This window comes from Triturus cristatus, chromosome 5_2 (genome assembly GCF_964204655.1).
Source record: "Triturus cristatus chromosome 5_2, aTriCri1.1, whole genome shotgun sequence".
In the NCBI taxonomy this organism is placed as follows: Eukaryota; Metazoa; Chordata; class Amphibia; order Caudata; family Salamandridae; genus Triturus; species Triturus cristatus.
Genome location: NC_140588.1, coordinates 853,322,880 through 853,342,371, shown reverse-complemented (window position 1 = coordinate 853,342,371; position 19,492 = coordinate 853,322,880). Strand labels below are relative to the sequence as shown.

The window sequence follows — 19,492 nt, the reverse complement described above, 5'->3', positions numbered from 1 at the left end:
CAGGATTCCTTGCAGCGTCCAACTTTACTACCAAAGCACAAGTACTCATTTTCTCTGCCTATTTAAAGAAAAAGCAAAGAAGAAATTGCTTAAAGGATGCTGTGCTATTACATTATGAAGAACAAGCATTTGCAATGCAATAGGTCTCGCATTTACGTGAGTTTAAGTTATTGGCATTGTAAATAATGCCTTTTTTTTTTTTTAAACGGAAACAAAAATAAAAGACATTGTCATTTGCAATGTCAATAGCTCAAACTCACGTAAATGCGAGACCTATTGCATTGCAAATGCTTGTTAACCTTGCGTTTCCCTCCCCACCTGTATCCAACCAATGTCACGTGATCTCATGTCCCCACCTTTCAAAATCCTCATACCCACCCAGAGTGCTATGACGAAATTCTCTGCAATCCCCATTTGGAGGAATCGAGGGGCATATCATCAAGGGCTTTATCTCCGCTCTGAAAGCCAGAAAAGCGGAGATAAAACCAACGCCCTATCAGCAAGAGGGTGCTAACATGCGTTTTCGCATGTTAGTACTCTTTTACACTACGCCTACCTTTGTATCTCTAATGAGATGCAAAGTGGGCGTTTCTGACATACACCACATGTCAGGAGAGCAATAACGCGTCTTTGCGCTATCAGCAAGGATGCCCTTGCATTTTAGCAGACGTTAGTTTTTGGAGAAAACTGCTGTTTTCTCCAAAAACTAACATCTGCTAAAATCCTGACTAAGCCACCCCTAACATTGGAAGTGGATTATGCTGATACGACCACAGGTTCGTATCAGCAAGGTTATCGCCCTTTTGCAGGGAACATCGCTGGGGAACCAGCGATGTTCCCTGCAAAACGGCGTTAACATCGCTATCTCTGGATTTTTTATCGCCCTGGAGCAGCGCGTTGATGATAACGCGCTACCAGGGCGATAAAATGCAGAGATAGCCAGCGATAAGAAAATGATCGCTAAGCACGGCCAGCGATAATTATCGGTGGCCGTTGCTGATATGCAAGAGGGTGCTAACATGCGTTTTCGCATGTTAGTACTCTTTTACACTACGCCTACTTTTGTATCTCTAATGAGATGCAAAGTGGGCGTTTCTGACATACACCACATGTCAGGAGAGCAATAACGCGTCTTTGCGCTATCAGCAAGGATGCCCTTGCATTTTAGCAGACGTTAGTTTTTGGAGAAAACTGCTGTTTTCTCCAAAAACTAACATCTGCTAAAATCCTGACTAAGCCACCCCTAACATTGGAAGTGGATTATGCTGATACGACCACAGGTTCGTATCAGCAAGGTTATCGCCCTTTTGCAGGGAACATTGCTGGAAAACCAGCGATGTTCCCTGCAAAACGGCGTTAACATCGCTATCTCTGGATTTTTTATCGCCCTGGAGCAGCGCGTTGATGATAACGCGCTACCAGGGCGATAAAATGCAGAGATAGCCAGCGATAAGAAAATGATCGCTAAGCACGGCCAGCGATAATTATCGGTGGCCGTTGCTGATATGCCCCGAGTTTCTATACAAGCCTGTGAATAGGCCCGGATGGGCAATTCCTGAGCAATTAAAATGCATGAACATTTTGGAATCTCGTACCATTGACGTGATGGACAAGCATTGTTAATTTGTTGGAAAAAAAAGGATTGAACTGTCAAAACATTACTGATCACGTGCATCAATTGGATCACAATGGCCAATAAGGCTGTGCAACTCGTTCATGACTCGCGATCCGCGCGTTACTTTTTCTAGACAGTGCATGCCCTCAACCGTTTGGGCATCCTGGCAGTGGAGCTTGGAGTGTTGCTGTGCCCTGAAACAAGCAATGGGCAGGCTGGGTCAGCTTTGTTTTTCCTTACCATGCAGCAGTTGCTGCCTTCCAGAGAGTGGCCTGGTGCTTTTTAGTCCACCACATACCTCAATCCTGGCTATCCTGTAGATTCTCAAAAATCAGCTAGGGGACAGTGATGCTCATGATTGTGGCATGAGGATAGTTTGATAGTGACTGCTGTAACTAGCAAACAATTACTGTTGGTCTAAAAAAGGTAAATCACTCACAATAAGTCAGTATTGTCCAGCGGTTTCAAATAATTTCCTGGCCTTTGCCATAACAGCCTCAAGGCTCCTGCCAGAGTCTCCTAAAACGTTTTCCCACTCAGTGGCAATTATTGCACCCATAACATCAGCATCCCACCTAAGATTCCCAATTGTCGGATAGCCATTAGCGCCTGCATGCTATCACCCCTGTTTAAAACTCGATTGCCTTTGTATGTAGGTGGTTATATGCTGCCTGACTCTAGACCCGCATTGTAATTTGCTCCAAAAACCAACCCAGAAGCCAGAGGGGCTGTGGAAATGTTGCTGGTATGTGTTAAGAATGCTCAAGTAGGATGCTTAACAGTGCAGCCCTGTTTTATGATGCAGTTGCATAATCTTATGATGCAACTCCATTCTTCTAGTTGCATGTGTTCTTTCTTTAGGGTATTCTCTAGACTGTAAGGTGTTGAGAATTCCTTGTAGGCCAGTTGCTGCTGTAACCTCGGAGAGGACTGACACCAGGCTGTGTTCCAAATAAACCTTGAAGTACCTCTTACCACAAACCACTGTCTCGATAAGTGCTTTCATTCGCAATATTTTGGCGACTATTTTTTTTTGGGGGGGGGGCTCTAGCATCAAGGAATATCATACAGCCTGGGTGGTCCAGCATCAGGAACTACGGGGCATATTACCAAGGAAAGGCAATAACATTATCGCCACTTTAGCGGCAGGAAACTGCCTCTAAAGCGGTGATAATGGGCTTGATAATATGCCCTTATGAATTCCCATAGCAGCTCAGGTTCAGTTTCCTGCCGCTAAAGTGGCGATAATGTTATCGCCGTTCCTTGATAATATGGCCCTACATTGGTGAAGCCATGTGATGTGCAGTGTGGCAGAAAGGTTAAAGATATCTACGCTCAGAAAGATATCTACATTCAGGTACTGTCACATGTTGAATGTGAAATTCTTACTTGCACAGGATCTGAAAGTTCAACGCGAGACTCTTTGCGGCGCTGTTCTTTGTGGAGGTTGCCAGCACAAGAGCATTTTCAAAAGACGCATTCATGAGCATGCTTGCTGGCGCGCGCTGCTGAGCTGTGGTTGTCGTTGGCTCAAAACGAACTTCAAGAGACGCAGTTGAGTGCGAGGTGGAGCGCCCATATTGACGTGCGTCAAACCTATTGGCTAAACATAGCACGCTTTCTGACAGATACCACACTTTCAGTATGAGTCATCACGGTTACGAGCGGCCTGTTTAACTCTTTGTAGACTACAGTGAGTTCAGATCAACATCAGAGGATCGCATATGCTTCATATTTAAAATGGAGACATTGGATTACATTTTCCTTAGTGGTTTAAAGATGTTAAAGGTTGACATATGCCTATTATGGTGTGAATTGCAACAGCTTGTCATTAAAAATACATTTTTGTTTATTACCCAGCAACAAAAGGTACACATTTTACCGATATTCAACATATTTACTGAACTTCTGCAATATCTCAATCTAGTGTTCGCTTATATATTTATATTGGTACGTGTTCTTGAATATTGGTACAATTATGGCCAACAATATCATCACACCGCCATTTTTTCTCTCACAACCTGGGCCTCCATCAATACCTTGGGAAGATTGGGTAGAAATGATGGACAATTACAATGTAGCTCTTGATGGTCATGAGTTTTCAGCTGCAAGAAAGAAGATATTGCTTTTGAGTGTGTTGGGGAATGAAGGACAAAGGATCTTTAAGTACTTACCTATAGCTGTGGGTCCAAATGTCTAAGCCATAACCAATGTATTAAAAGAAGCTATCAAGTATTTAGAGCATAGATTTGCAAAGGAAGTCAATTTGGTTATGGTGTGTTACAAGTTTCACACTCAGCCCCAGTCTGAATATGAATCAATTGACAAGTTTGTGGCAAGACTAAGAGAACCCTCAATGAAATATCGTTTTGGCAATATGACTTATGAGTTAATTCGTGACCAATTGATCATCCAATGCAAAGATAAAAAGATCCAAGAGAGACACTTTGGGCAGCTAAAGATCCGTCACTCAATGAAGCAATAGACTTAGCCAAAGTTATCGAGGAATCACAAAGGTGTATGAGAGAATTTAAGAGGAAAGAGAGAATAGGGGATACATCTGTGATCAATAATAACAGTCAGGAGGATGTGGAAGAGGTAGTGTGTGTGGTAAAGAAGAAATATGGGAAAATGCTATCTTCAGTTACACCTAAGAATAAGGGTAGAGAATGCTATAGGTGTGGCAGTACTTATCACACTGCTGAATTAAAAAAATGTTTTCCATTCAATAAGGAATGCAGGAAGTATGGGCGCAAGGGAAATTTTGCTAGGATGTGCGAAAATGGTAGTGTTATCGGTAAGGAGATAAATCTGAGGTGGTGGTTGTTGGTGATATGAAGGGCAACTCTTATGTCAATAGAGTGTTGATGTTGGATGAGAGTAAGAATCAAGGGAAGAAACATGAAGTGGAGGATGCGGGAAGATGTAGGAGACATGTAGCGAAATTCAATGTGTGAGGGAAAGAGATTGATTTGATGGTTGACTCAGGCTCAATGTATTCTATCATTCCAGTAAAGCTTTTCAGTACTGTGAGGGATGGAGTCATACTGTTGGAAAAGGATATCAACCCTGCAGGATATTAGGGGGTACATGGAACGGGACATAACATTTGGAGTATGCAGTACTAATGGGTGTGTGTATGTATCTGAGCAAGGACCTTCAATTTTGAGTGGATGCACCAATTTAACTTACATATAATGATCAATCCCAGAGCTGATAACCAGGTTAGGGTTGTACAAGATTTGCAATTGGATGATGTCTTGAAGGGTGCAGAGAGTGTTTGACAAATCGATGAGGTACCTCAAAGGTTATGTGGATAAAATAGTGCTGAAAGAGAATGTCATCCCTGTGCAGCACAAAGTTCGGCGAGTACCATTGTCAGTGAGGGAGAGGGTAAAAGAGTTACTCTCTGACATGCTCAAAAGATGGTGTAATTGAACCGGTTGAATCTTCACCGTGGGTTTCTCCGATCGTGATCACCGAAAAATCGGACAGATGCCTGAGATTCTGTGTTGATCTGAGGTCATTAAACCAAGAGATTAATGTGGATGTGTTTCCTTTGCCTAACATAGGTGAGATGTTGAACATGGTGAAGGGTGGTAAGTAGGGGTGGACGGAATTTGCATAGTCGCGCTACACAAAGCTCCGCAAAACGGTGAAAAAACTCCTAAAACACGCAGAAATTCTGCGAACACGTGGAAATGCTTGTATGCAATGTTTTTTTCCTGTTCGCGATCGCTGTTTGCGTGCTCGGGGAGAAATATCTTGAGAACACGCATTTAGAGAGCACGAACAAGCAAAAAATTCTGCGAAGCCGCGGAACGCAGAATTTTGGGCAATTCCGTGTTCTCCGCGGAACGCGAAATTACACAAATTCCATGAGCGGAACGGAATTTACCGCCCAGGCCTAGTGGTAAGTACTTCTCAAAATTAGGTTTGAGGAGTGCTTACCATCAAATTAGATTGCATGAAGAATCAAAGAATCTCATCATGTTCATCACTACTGAAGGCACATTTAAGCGAGTGATGACACAAATTTTGGGGGAATTAAGGGGGTCATCTACTTTCAGGATGATATTTTGATCATGGGGAAACTGTAGAACAACACAATACTACCTTGAGGAGGGTGCTAATGAAATTGGAAGAGGCTGGTATGACATTCAAAAAAGACAAGTGCAAATTCTTAACTGAACAGGTGGATTATCTGAGGTATTCCATATCCAATGGGGGTGTCAGCCCCAAACGCTCCTTGTTGGATGTCATTCGCAAAGCACCCGCCTCATCAGGAAAAGATCAGTTAAGTTCTTCCTAGGACTCATTGAGTATTACTCAAAGTTTGTGGAAAGATTTGCAGACAAAACGGAGAAGTTGAGGAAGCTATTAAGAATGGGGAAACGTTTGTGTGGAGCAAGGAACAGAACATGTCTTTTGACACCATGAAAAATGAGATTTGTGATGCAAGAGTTTTAGCACTTTTTGACCACAAATTAAAGTCCATCTTGACAGTAGATGCGAGTGGCAGAAGAGTAGGTGTGGTCTTTTCACAGGTACATGGCAAAAAGGAGAAGACAGTGGCTTTTATTTCACGTACCCTCACTCTAGCGGCAAGAAATTATTCAGTAATTGAAAATGAAGCATTAGTGGCTGCTTGGGGTGCAGAGTACTTTTGAGTTTATTTGTGGCGAGCATGCTTCGTTCTACGCACTGATCATAAACCATTGATTAAGATTTTATCATCAGGTGGTGTGGGCAAAGGATCTGCCAGACTGGCAAGGTTGGCTGCTAGGCTGCAAGAATATGCTTACACATTGGAGTTTGTACATGGTTGGAGAAACATACAGGCAGACTGTCTGTCTAGATTTTCAATGGACTGGGAGGTGGTAGAACCCGTTACGGTCAAGAGTTTCAAATGGAAGTTGCTGTAGCATCCATAGATGATGTGATCCAATGTGGCTTAGGAACTTTCACCAGCCAACAGTGAGAGGAAGAGATGGAACATGATGTGGTACTTAAAGGTGTTTTTAGGATGATCCAAGGAGAGAAAGTATGAGAGAGTACTTTGCCGCAAACTGTCCAGCCTTACTTTAAGGTTATTGATGAGTTGTCCATTTGTGGGGTGAGTCTTTTAATGAGGGGTGACAGGTTTGTGCCTCCTGAAGGTTTAAGACGAAAATTGTTTGAACTTGCTCATGAGGGGCACCTCGGTTAAGAGTTGACTAGCAAATTGCTTAAGGGAGAATTTTGGAGAGAAAGGATAAGCGTATCCTATGAAAAAAACAAAAAGTTCCTGGTGCATTTTGAAGTCGTCACTCATGTAGGTGGGTACAAAACCCAGTCCTTTCTCAAGAACTTGTGTTTCCAGGGGTGTGAGACATTTCTGGCTCAAGTTAGCAGTCAACTCATTGCTGCGCTGGTGGACGTGCTCGTAATGCTCCTGGTGATCTGTTGTTCCAACACAGTGTCCCACTGTACCTGTCTCCTTTGTTGTTTCGGTCGCATGTCCTGAGTACGACCTCTGTTGCCTCTTCGGGCCCTCTTTGTCCTCTGTCCTGCCCAAAAAAAGGCAGCTGGTAACCAGGTCCATTATATGGAAGTGGTTGAAAAGAATGTTGGTGGAAAGGCCAATGTTGTGGTGGCCACCATGACGTGGATTGTGGAATGCCTCGTCCTCTCATCGGCCTAACTCTGAAGGAGGAGTCTGAGTCACTGGAACCCAAGTCCTCTGACTGGCGACAATCGTCTGAGTTGGAGGTCTACTCATCAGTATTACAACGGCAACCTCTGGCTCCTCTTCGATTATCCTTTTTGACCTGTTGTTGTGAATAGTCATCCACTATATATAAAGATAGATCTTTTCTTGGGTAAAGCTATCCAAGTTTTTCTTAAGCTTGTTCACCTTGCATTTGATGAGATCCTCCTTCGTCTCATTCAGTGTTTTGGCGATTTCCTCCAAAACTTTTTTGAAGATAGTAATCTGAAGCAAGTTGATTCTCTAGTTATTGGATCTCTATGATGAGAAGGTCTGCTGTCTCCTTAGCTGTATTGATCAAGAGGACTATCCAGAGTATAGGCCCTTGCATCCAATTTTTTGTTTTCTAAATCTTGATTATTTGCACACAATTGTGTACCAGGGTGACTGAATATCATGGTCCTGAAGAATGCCTGGAACATCTGTTGTCACTAGGGCAGAAACATGATGACCACACCACAGTGTATAAATCCATAACCCTGTCTCATGTTGCTTTTAACCCCTACCCTCTAGGACATAATAATAAAGTCTGTTGTCCCTACTGAGGTAGATTTAATACACACCTTTTCGTTGTACTCTGCCCCTCACGTCTACCTAAGAGGCTTTGAAACATTGACGTGCTCTACAAAACACTCCTGCTCCTTTCCTGCTGGTAAGTTGTAGCCCACACCGGGTACCTTGGTGTCCCAGTGTGTGGAGGAACCCAATGATGAAGCATGTCACCCTCGGGTGAGTGAGGGTTCTCGTCCAAACACCCGTTGTGCCCCGACCTATGACACCCCCTGCCCCGTTCTTTGTTCTTCTCCTGTTTTTGGAGCATCTTGCTACCGTATACTTTGCATGAGTTTTATAATGTTACAAGCTACCACGCCATTGCGATCTATAAAGTATCCTTGTTAAACTTTTCAAGTCCCTGATTTTGCTGAAACAATATTTTTTATGCATCTATATGTTGGGTAGATGTGTGACAGAATGTTTTCCAAAAATGCTTAATTGTGAGAAAACTGTGCCTGCATAAGTAATAAATGTTGCTCTGTGTTGGAGAGACACCGATGGTTCCATTGAACCAGGACCTTGAACCATATTTAACAAAGCTGCAAGCCCCAGAATGCAATGGGATGTTTGCTAAACAAAATATGTACTAGGTGAAGGCATCAACCATAATGGTGAGTCTGTCCTCCCAATGCTCAGTGCTTTAATAACACATTAATTCCTGCAGAGGCTTTCTTAAGCACATAATGTGCAATGTAACAGACATACTGGCTAGATGAATCACTATATTGTGGTTTTATTTCCCTTGTTTTGTAATTCTAACTGGTCTCTTATTTTTGCCTTTAGGCAGTGTTGCCCAGCAGTGGCACAACGGGAGCTGGGAAGTGGAAGAACAGTGGCTGGCTATCATACACAGCTAAACAATAGCTCAGATTTCAACTGTTCCATCTTCGTTCTGTACCCAGCATTTCTTTCAGCTTTCTTCTATGTCTCCTACGATCTTATGCTTGAATTCCATTCCCTGATATCACGTTGAAATGTAGAATGCATTCTTAAGTATGCTATGTTGAGTATGATCAATGTTTAAACACTAGAATTCTTTTTGGACAAGTAAACTCAGATGATTTTTTTAAAAAAGATATTCGTCTCCCACCTCACAGCACAGGTGATACCAAGAAGATTTTTAGGACTACAGTGAACAGGGCCATTCACTGCAAACTGCGTAGTGGAACAGAGTCAATAACTTCCCAGATGGACTGTGAATCCTGAACATTTTTATTCTGGGGTATGGTTGTGTACCATGGATACAGAAGCAATGGTATTAATGAATGGGCACTATTATTATTATTGCCAGATTGGTGGGGTGTGAATTGCAAAGAAGTCTGACTTCTAAGAAATGCGGGCTATTTTCAGTGCCAGGTAGTTGTAAACATTAAAAACAGTGTCCAGATTTTAAAAACCTTAGAGAGATCTTTGGAGCACATGAGACTGACACATATACGTACTAAGCCTTAAAAGATAGGATTTGACACCTGCTGGACTGCAGATTCACTATGACCGTCGCAGATTAGCTATAGCTTGCTATATCCCTGTTGGTCAAGCAGAATGTAGGACATATTTTTGTCTTTTTCCCTTCGCTCCATAATGTCTGACACTGATGACAGTGAGCTCTGCACTTTAGCAATGAGTTCAAAAAAAGGTAAAGGCTGGTGCTAGCCAAAGGAAACCTAGTGAGAGGAAATCTCGGGCAGAGTGCTATCAAAGTAAATTCCACCTGTCCTGGATGCAAGTAGAGCAATACAAATGTAGTTAAATCAGGTTATATGCTTTAAACCTCCTTAACAATTAATAAATACATTTCACGGCATGTTCTTGTTTTTGCTATCCCTATGCTGTCACCTGGGTTTTATGTCATTAGTTTTGAGTTGAGCTACATATTTTAGAAGTGAATGCACAATGCCAACTGTTTTTGCAGATGTATGTTTCCCATGCTGATTAGGAAGAGATGTGGCATTTTTTCTATAACACACGTTGGGGATTCAGCAGACGAGCGTTTTAAAGGGCCCCAAACCCTGTTCATATTTTTTTTCCTGTGCATTTCAGTTACTCCCTGGATAGAGTTTGTGCTTCAAACAAATATGGGAGTGCCGCTTCCAAATACAACGATGAACTGAACTACTATTTAAGTCTGTTGGATGGACGCCTCAGTGTGGTCAATTTAATGCTGTCTATTACTAAACTATAACAAGGAACAGCGGCTCCTGCAGACAATGTATATCATATATGATAATAGGTATACTCAATGGTAATATTCATGGGTAAAGAGATGTCAAAAAGAGACAGATGTCGAGGAGAAAATAGCACAACAGTGGAGAACCGCTGTAGTCAGCCTCCCGCAGTCAAATTGTCACTCTTGAAATCTAGGTTCTATGTTCACTTGGGACCTAGCACCTCTTTTGACCAACTTTGTTAGTAAGTTTAAATTCTTACATAAAGAACAAATCATTTCATAATGTCTTGTTGTGTGTAATTATGATTATCTTTCTGACATATCTTTACCCATGAATATTACCTTTGAGTCAATCAATCAATCAATCAATCAATCAATCAATCAAACAAACAGGGAATTGTGAAGCACGCTACTCGCCCATGAGGGCCTCAAGGTGCTGGGGGGGGGTGCAGCTCCGAGTCAGCCGAAGGGCCAGGTCTTCCTGAAGGTTTGCATAGTGGGGGAGCGTCTGATATTGATCGGGAGATCTTTCCAGGTCTTTGTAGAGATATGGGAGAAGGCTCTTCCACCAGCTCTGGCTTTTCGGATCCGTGGAGTTTTGGCAACGGCGAGGTTGGCAGAGCTGAGGTTTCTTTTGGGTCGATGGAAGGAGACTCTATTGTGCAGGTTTTGGAGTCCGGTGTTGTGGAGGGATTTGTAGGCATGGGCGAGTAGCTTGAAGGTTACTCTCTTCTTCACAGGGAGCAAGTGGAGGTTTCGCAGGTGTTGGGTAATGTGTTCATGTAGTGGGATGCAGAGAACGGGTCTTTCTGTGGTGTTCTGAATGGTCTGGAGTTTCCAGAGAAGGGATTTGTTGATTCCAGCATAGAGGGTGTTCCCGTAGTCCAGTCTGCTTGTTATGAGTGCGTGGGTGACAGTATTCCTGGATTTGGGGGGATCCATTTGAAGGGCTTGCGAAGGATGCAGAGGGTGTTGAAGCAGGTGGAGGCAACAGTGTTGATCTGTCGGGTCATGGTGAGGGAGGAGTTTAGTATGATGCCAAGGTTTCAGGGGTGATCCATGGGAGGGTTTCTGAGGGCGATGGTCTATCAGGTGATACCCCATACTGAGGCGGTGGGTTTGAGGACGAGGACTTATGTCTTCTCCAAGTTGAGCTTCGGGCAGCTGCTGCTCATCCAGGATGCAACGTCTTTCATTCCTTCCTGTAAGCAGAGTCTGGTGGTGTGGGGATGCTTTGTGAGGGAGAGGATGAGCTGGGTGTTGTCTGCGTAGTATACTATGCTGAGTCCATGCTGTCTGACGATGGCAGCGGGGGGGTTCCGTGTAGATATTGAAGAGTGTGGGGCTGAGCTATGATCCTTGGATTACTCCGCTGTTGAGGGTGGTTACCTGTATGCCGGCATCATGGATTCTGGCAGTGAGAGTGCGGTGGGAGACGGTATCGAAGGCTGCAGAGAGATCTAGTAGGATGAGGGCCGTCGTGTGGCTTTGGTCGAGGAAAGTGCGGATGTCGTCTGTGGCGGAGAGGAGGGCGGTCTCGGTGCTGTGGTTACTGAGGAATCTGGATTGGGAAGGGTCAAGGATGGATTTCCTTTCAATGAAGTTTGTTAGCAGGATGTTGGCGATCCTCTTGGAGACTTTGGCCGTGAAGGGGAGGAGAGAGATGGGTTGGTAGTTTTTGAGGCCCATCGGCACTGCATGGGGCTTCTTGAGGAGGGGCTTGACTTCTGCAGGATTATAGTCATTGGGGAAAGTGCCTGTTTTGAAAGTGGCATTGATGGTGCATCGTAGCTCAGGTGCTTGGGCAGCTGCGGCTCTGTGGAAGATGTGTGGTGGGCAGGGGTCTGTGGGAGCTCCTGAGTGAATGCTTTTCATGGTTGTGGCTGTGTTTTCAGTGGTGACCGGGGTCCAGGCAGTTATGGTAGGCTGGCTGTCGTTGCTGGAGGAAGGAGTGGTTTTGGTGTCTGGTGTCTGTTCGTTGAAGTTGTCATATAGGGACTTGATTTTCAGGTGGAAGTAAGAGCCAAGTTTGTTGCAGAGGTTCTGGGATGGTGTGACATCCAGCGCTTCACTGGGTGGTTTGGTGAATTCCTGAATGATGCTGAAGAGTTCTTTTGAGTTGCTGGAGTTGGTGAGGATTTTGTTCTAGATTGAGGTCCTTTTGGTGACTCTGATGAGTTGGTGGTATTCTGTCATGGCGTTCTTGTAGGTGGTCCGATCGTCACTGGTTTTGCTGTTCCTCCATAGCTTGTTGTCTGCAAGTAAGTCTGGATTCCTGGAGGTCGGTGGAGGGGGCGAGCTTGTCTGCACAGTTGGTGATCCATCTGTGTAGTTCTTTGGCTGCAGAGTTGGCGTCAGTTGAGGTGGGAGGGGGATCGTGGTTGAGGGTAGAGTTGAGGTGCTCCTCTGTGACCAGTTTCCAGTTCCTCCGTGGAGGATGTGTTGTAGGTTTGTGAGCGGTGGCCTTGTCGAAAGAGAAGTGTACGCAGTGGTGGTCCATCCAGGGTGGTTGAGTAGTGTGGCTGAAGTGGACGTTGTTGCATACTGCGAAGATGGGGTTGAGTGTGTGTTCTGCCTTGTGAGTGGGGGTGGTGACTAGCTGTTTCGGACTGATGTTGGCGAGGTTGTCCAGGAAGGTGGAAGAGTTGTAGTTGCTGAGGTTGTCGAGGTAGAAGTTGAGGTTTCCGAGCAGTATGTAGTCCATAGAGGCAATGGCGTGGGGGGCGATGAGGTTGTTGATAGTAGTGGTGAATGTGGATCAAGGTCTGGGAGATCTGTAGGGGAGGGTGCAGTGTAGGGTCATTCTGGGGCTGGTCTGGATCTGGAAATGGAGGTGTTCCGTGGATGAGGGGTTGTTTGTGCTGGAGGTGGTGAGTTGGAGGGAGTTCTTGTGTGCAATGGTGAGTCCTCCTCCTAGGTGGTTAGGGCGGAACTTCCTCTGGATCTTGTATATGTCAAGGATGGCGGTCTCATTGTCGGGGCAGAGGTGGGGTTGGTCCTGGTTTCCGCGAAGAAGGCGGCGTCTGGCAAGAGGGTGTTCAGGAGGTCCCAGATTTCTACTGTGTCGAGAGCCCACATTGTGGAGGATGCACCTCAGGGCTTCATGTGTGCTGGTGTCTGGTGGGAGGGCAGTGGCTGTTGGAGTGCGGGGGTTGGTGATGTTTTGTCAGCAGTGTCTGCAGGAGAATTGGCAATGGGTGGTGTTCAGTGTGGACAGCTAGCAGTTGTTGTTCCTTCTGGGATTGAGAGCGTGGAGGACAGTGGAGTCATAGTCGTGGGTGGTCAGAGGACCAGGGTCTCTGGCACTAGTCGGGTCATGGACAGATGCAGGCAGGCATGCCTTTGGCACAGTAGCCACCATTAAATAGGGAATGGGGAAGGGAATGGTAGCCAGAAGTGGGAACCAGCAGGGTGGGCAGCGAAATGCAGGCACAATACAAGTAAAATGAGACAAAGGACACAACGAGGCACTGTAATTAAAAACGGGAAAACAGGCAAACAGGCACCATAACAGCACAAAGGACAGACAAACAGAGAAGGCTGGCCGAGCAGACCAGCAGAAGAGAAAGGCTCTCCCATTGAAAACACCAGGGATGAGGCACAGGCAGGAGCCTGCGGGTGGTGGAGGGCCTCAAACACCTACCTGGCGGAGAGGTGTAGGGGGCAGCGTGAAACAACAGAGCTGCTGGGGCAGAGAGCAGAGTTCCCTGACCAGGAGGTCAGAGGTTTTGCTCAATCGCCCAAGCAGCGGCCGCCATTAAATAGGGAACGGGAGAGGGAAACGCAGCTGGGAGATGGGAGCGCAAACCGGCAAAGGGGAGGGGCCACGGGGCAGTAGGGAAAGGGCAGTGAAAACAGCCACAATACAAATAAAATGAGACAAAGGAAACAACGAGGCACAGTAATACAAATCAGGAAAACAGGCACAATAACAGAATAAAATACAGACAAACAGAGAAGGCTGGCTGAGCGGACCAGCAGAAGAGCAAGGCTCTACCACTGGACCACCAGGGATGAGGCACAGGCAGGAGCCTGCGGGTGGAGGAGGGCCTTGAACACCTACCTGGCAGAGAGGTGTAGGGGGCAGTGGTGCAATGGTGGAGCTGCAGGGCTGGAGACAGAGTTCCCCGAACAGGAGGAGGACAGAGGTCTTGCTCAATTGCCCAAGAAGTGCCCGCCATTAAATAGGGAATGGCGGAGGGAAATGCAGCTGGGAAGTGGAGACGGGAGCGGGAACCAGCTGGGGGGAGAACCTGCAGGGGCAGCAGTGGCAGGGAAAGGGCAGCGAAAAACAGGCACAAAACAAATAAAATGAGATAAAGGACACAACAAGGCACAGTAATAAAAACAGGAAAACAGGCAAAATAACAGAGCAAAAGATGGACAAAAGACAGAAAAACAGAGAAGGCTGGCCGAGCAGACCAGCAGAAAAGCAATGCTCTCCCTCTCGTTCACCAGGAATGAGGAGCAAGCAGGAGCCTGCAGGTGGAGGAGGGCCTCAGACACCTACCGGGTGGAAAGGTGTGGGGGCAGAGGCAGCACAACAGCAGAGCTGCTGAGGCAGAGAGCAGAGTTCCCTGACCAGGAGGTCAGAGGTCTTGAGTATAACTATTATCATATATGATATACATTGTCCACAGAAACTGCTGTTCCTTGTTATTCATTAGATACCCTCGTTCTGTGTGAGTAGGGTGGCCTTTGTTTCCTTGAACATGTCTATTACTATGTGCTTGTGAACAGTCACTTTCTGCAATTTCGCAATTTGAGATAATCCTAAAAATCATAAGGGGCAATCATAATTTTGGAAATTCTTTTTAACTCTAGGGATCATTCCAGTTACGTCCGATCAATATGCCTTCAGCTGCTTAATTTGTGAGGAGAATATCGCCTGTGAGGGTCAAGGTGAGTTTGACCTGAAACACCATATTACAGGTAAAGTTCATACATCCCTTCAGGGCTCAACATTTTTAATTGAGCCCATCTCAGGCTACCTGACAATAAATATTCCTGTGAAGACTCTCTTGCCAGAGAGGAAGAAATAACATTCACAGGATTATTGGCTGATCATAATGCACCCTTTCCCCTACAGATCATTTGGACATGCTCATTACAAAATGTTCTCAGACTCTAAAAATGTGCAAGCTGATGCTTGTGCTAGAACAAAAGCAACGGTTGTATTGAATACTGTAGTTGCACCCAAATTGTTGTCTGATTTATTGACTGACAGTATCAGCCTTTAGTCTGTGTGTTGATGGTAGCAATGATCAAGGCATTGAAAAAATGAATTCCTTTACTGATATATATTTTTTATTTGAAATAGGGGTTGAAATGCTGGAAATTTCTTGCCATGTGTTTAAGCAAGGAAACTATAGCGGAGGTATAGTCTCTGCAGTATCTAATTTTATAGAAAAGCATTCCAATCCATGGACAAATTGTGTTGGCTTTGGCATAGATAGTGTCTCTATGAATGTAGAAAGGCATAACTCCATCAAAGTTAGAGTACTCTCTCTGAATCCTAATGTCTATTCCATGACTTGTCCATGCCACATGGCATACAGTGCAGTTTATCAGTAACCAGATGGTGCACAAGAATCTTACCATATCCGAACCGCACAGCCTAAGTGAAATGAATTTGAACCAGGTAATCCATTGTAATCAGTTTTATTCCACTTTTGCCAGTCATTTCATAATCCATACAGATATTATGATTTCAATCTGAAATACTGAAGAAATGACCATCCAAGCTTGTTTCTACAGCATGACACAAATCACATACAATGCAGTTTCCCATACTTCTTCTGCTTTCTGCTCCAGTTATAAAAAATATTAAAATAGTTGCTTTTATGTCTACTTCTGTTTTATTTTTTCTCCACAATGTAAGAACCTGTACATGAAATTCTGTTAATTTGTAGATGATTACCGCCGAATGCTGAAGCTGGTTTCTGTGAGAGGGCTAGGAAAATGTCCAAATGTTTGGATAGACCCATTCTTTAACTTCCTATATATAACGCTATGGCTGAACTTATTGCTCTGATTTTGAGTAGAGGGTTTCATGTTGATGTCATACAGCCATTCAAGAGGAATGTAGATGCCAGTTTATCTGCTCTCACATCAGAAGAATATGAGATACCTGATTCAAGTCTGTATTTTGACATCATTGTGCAGGGGAAGTTGAGTAACATGCTTGAAAGTGTAGCTAATAATCCAGTAAACCAAAAAGTTATCTAGGAAGCAGTTTGCAGCTTTTACAAGAATGGGGTAAAGTATGCTTTGAAAGTCCTTTTAGTTCCTGACAACATGCTCAAGCATGCAAGGGCCTTCAACTTGGCTGAGAAAAAAAAACATGGTTTTGCGACTGTGCAATTCTTGGTGGAATTCTTTACTACCTCCCTAAAGTTTATGGACCTTAAATTAGTTTGCTTAGAGCAAGAATGTGCACAATACCAAGTCACTGATTTTGAGAACATATCCAGAAACACAAGAGAAAGGACTGCTATCAGAATGAACCGTCGTGCTGGTGAGGTTGTGTCTTACAGGATGGATGTCATGTGGCATTCCGTTGAGACAGACGTCACTGTTGTTGGCACTCAGAGAAGTAAGTTCTTTCTTCTTTCAAAAGTAGCCAAACTTCTCATTACATTGCACCCTAGCAAAGGGGTGTTCTCAAAAATGACAAAGAATAAAACCAGATTTTGCCCCAGTTTATCCCTGGATCGAATCCTATATTCTATATTAACGTTTAAAATGAATTGACCTCAATGTGAAGAATGTTGACAATATTCGCCATCTGAAAATGTCAAAAAGAAGGCAAGGAGTGTGACCTGGGACTGCATGTAGCATGAAAGCCCAAAATAAAATGCTAATCCGTGTAGTCTTGGGGGCTTATTTACAAGCCCATTGCGCCGTCAGCGCATCACTTTTTTGGAGGCATCAGTTGCGTAATGCGTCTTGCTCATAGAAAATAGTTTTACTGACAATAGAATATTCCTATTTTGAAGATTGGAATTACGTTTTCGCTCTGAGTTGCGGATGATTCAACAAAAGGTGGCCATGCATGTCTTTATTTTGTACAAGTAAAAAAACAAAAGACGTACTGTTCTCCAAATCATGCCAGTGATTTTATCGTTATTTCAAACACTAATTAGTGTGATTCATCTTCTCAAAAGAGACTTTGCCTTCCGTAAAGCATTACAGTGAATATTTAAATAAACCCACTGTGGGGTTCTGAACGCTCTAGGCAAATGCTACAAATGTGACAATGTTTAACTATCACTTTGTAAAGGTTAATACATTTTAAAGGAGATGTCCACAAACCATTTTACTGCGGCAATTTGTAACAGTCCAAAAGTGTGTTGTCGTTATTGGCCGTGCTTTTTCCTTGATGACCCTTATTTCTCCAACCATGTAGTCAAAGTTAAGTGCAAGGTGGATCGTGTACCCAAAAATAGACTGTTTGCAAATTTTAAAACTTTAACGTCCATAAAAAGGCAATGAATCACTAATGCGAATATTAAAACAAACATCAAAGGTAAATGTTGTTGCTAATAATATTGATTGACACATTCCATCAAAATAGCTTGGGTTGTTATATTCAAGGAGTTCAACAGTGTTCCCTCAACCAGTGGACTGTCGGCTTCCAAAATGTCATTACAAGCTTTCCCTGAGAAGTGTTTTGTAGTTGTAAACATAAGAACATTTATTTATATAAGACACCACACAACCAATATTATCCTTGTGAGGTGATAAGTCCACACATATTTGCAAATCAAACAGGGAAGGAACAGTGTAAGATTCTTTTCAAAGTTGTTTGTAACCTGACTGTTGATGTAGATCGAGCTCAGTAGTATAAGCAACTGCCTATAAACCTTCAGGCCAGTAATTCCACTGCTCCTGGACCGAAATATGTTCTTCTTTCTAATGGCAAAAAATAGGTAATAACATCAATTATTTGAGTGCCCAGAGGCAAATATTTTATTTTGTGCACACTGTACTATCTGTAATATTTAGTGTTTATTCCGTTATGTATTTATTATTTTTATTTTTGTTGCCATTCTTCTTCGTATTATTACAGTTAATAGTAGTAGTAGGAGTAGTAGAAGGAAGAGTAGTATTAGAGATGCCTTACATTATGTCATAACATTGTGTGACTCAATTTTGCTTCAGTGGATGGCATCAGATGAATCTCAAAAAGTATCTTTATAGAAATGGTGTATTTTGATTTAGTGATTTTGAAAATATACATGAAAAGCAGGCAAGCCCGTGAGCAGGGTTCACTTAAGGGTAACTGCATTAATATTTCAAAGCTAAGTCTGGGTGTTCTCATTGAAAGGTGATTTCTAAATCAACACATTCTGTCAGGCTGGTGTCTCCCACATGGCCCTTGTGGACCCGGGTACTAACCCAGCGGTCCGCCTACTCAGCAAGCTTCCTAGGGTTAGTCAGCTTGTTATCAAACAGGTGCTGGCATAGCTCTGGAAAACAATTACTAGGTAAGTGCTCCCATTCAATAAAATCAAAGAGCGCTTCAAACTCATTCACTTTGCTACCCTTCACAGAACCATCCAATGCTCTGTAAAAAAAAAAAGACACATATTCCACCCAAGTACTTGACTCCAGCTTCTTACAATTGCTATACCTTTGTCTATAAAGCTCTGGGGTCAACCCAGACCTGGTCATTAAGGCTTCCTTCATGTGGACACAGGAATTCTGATCCTCAGAGGGCAATTCTAATATGGTGTCTCACCCATCACTGAGGAACCGCCGCCAAAACCCCGCTCCCCAATACTTCTCAGGGACCCGGTGGGAGGTCATAGCTGCCTCATAGGCCTTAAACCATTGCCCAATATCTATATGCTTGTGGAACTCCTTGATCATATCTTTGGGGATGAATACTCTTGTTTCTGCAGGCATGGATGGTGTGCTGCCATCAGAGGGAGTAATTTCTAAACTCTTGACTTTCAACTCCAACTCCCCCAACATCCTTTCATGCTCTAAATGCATTCTCTTCTCTTCCAAGGCTAACTTCTTATTTTCTAATTCTATCTGACCACCCAGGTTGAGCTTGGCTAGCTCCAACTTATGCATTCTATCCCTCCTTCTGTCCTCCAGCTCTTCTGGGGACAGGCCCTTTGAAGAAACACTGCTGCCTGTCCTGGAAGGTGCTTTCTCCCAGGTCAGGCCCAATGGCCCATCCAGCTTCCCATGTGTATTCTCGGCCTCACCCCTAGGCTCTTCAGGATGCTCAGTAGCAAATCTAGATACCAACCAGGCCCACAGTGCCTTTTGGAACTCTTCCTTCTTGGTGATGCCTTTCACAGGGATTTTTGAATATTTTACAGAAGATTTTAAGCTGTGGCACAGTGTAGGTATCAACCCTCGCGTCTTCAAATTGTAGATCCATAGATGC

At 43.9% G+C, this 19,492-nt stretch overlaps 1 pseudogene; it reads left to right on the top strand.

Moving 5' to 3' along the window:
* The window catches only part of LOC146829339 (uncharacterized), a 73,103-nt pseudogene extending 56,264 nt beyond the window's left edge, over positions 1-16,839 (top strand).
* The last annotated feature ends 2,653 nt before the right edge of the window (positions 16,840-19,492 follow it).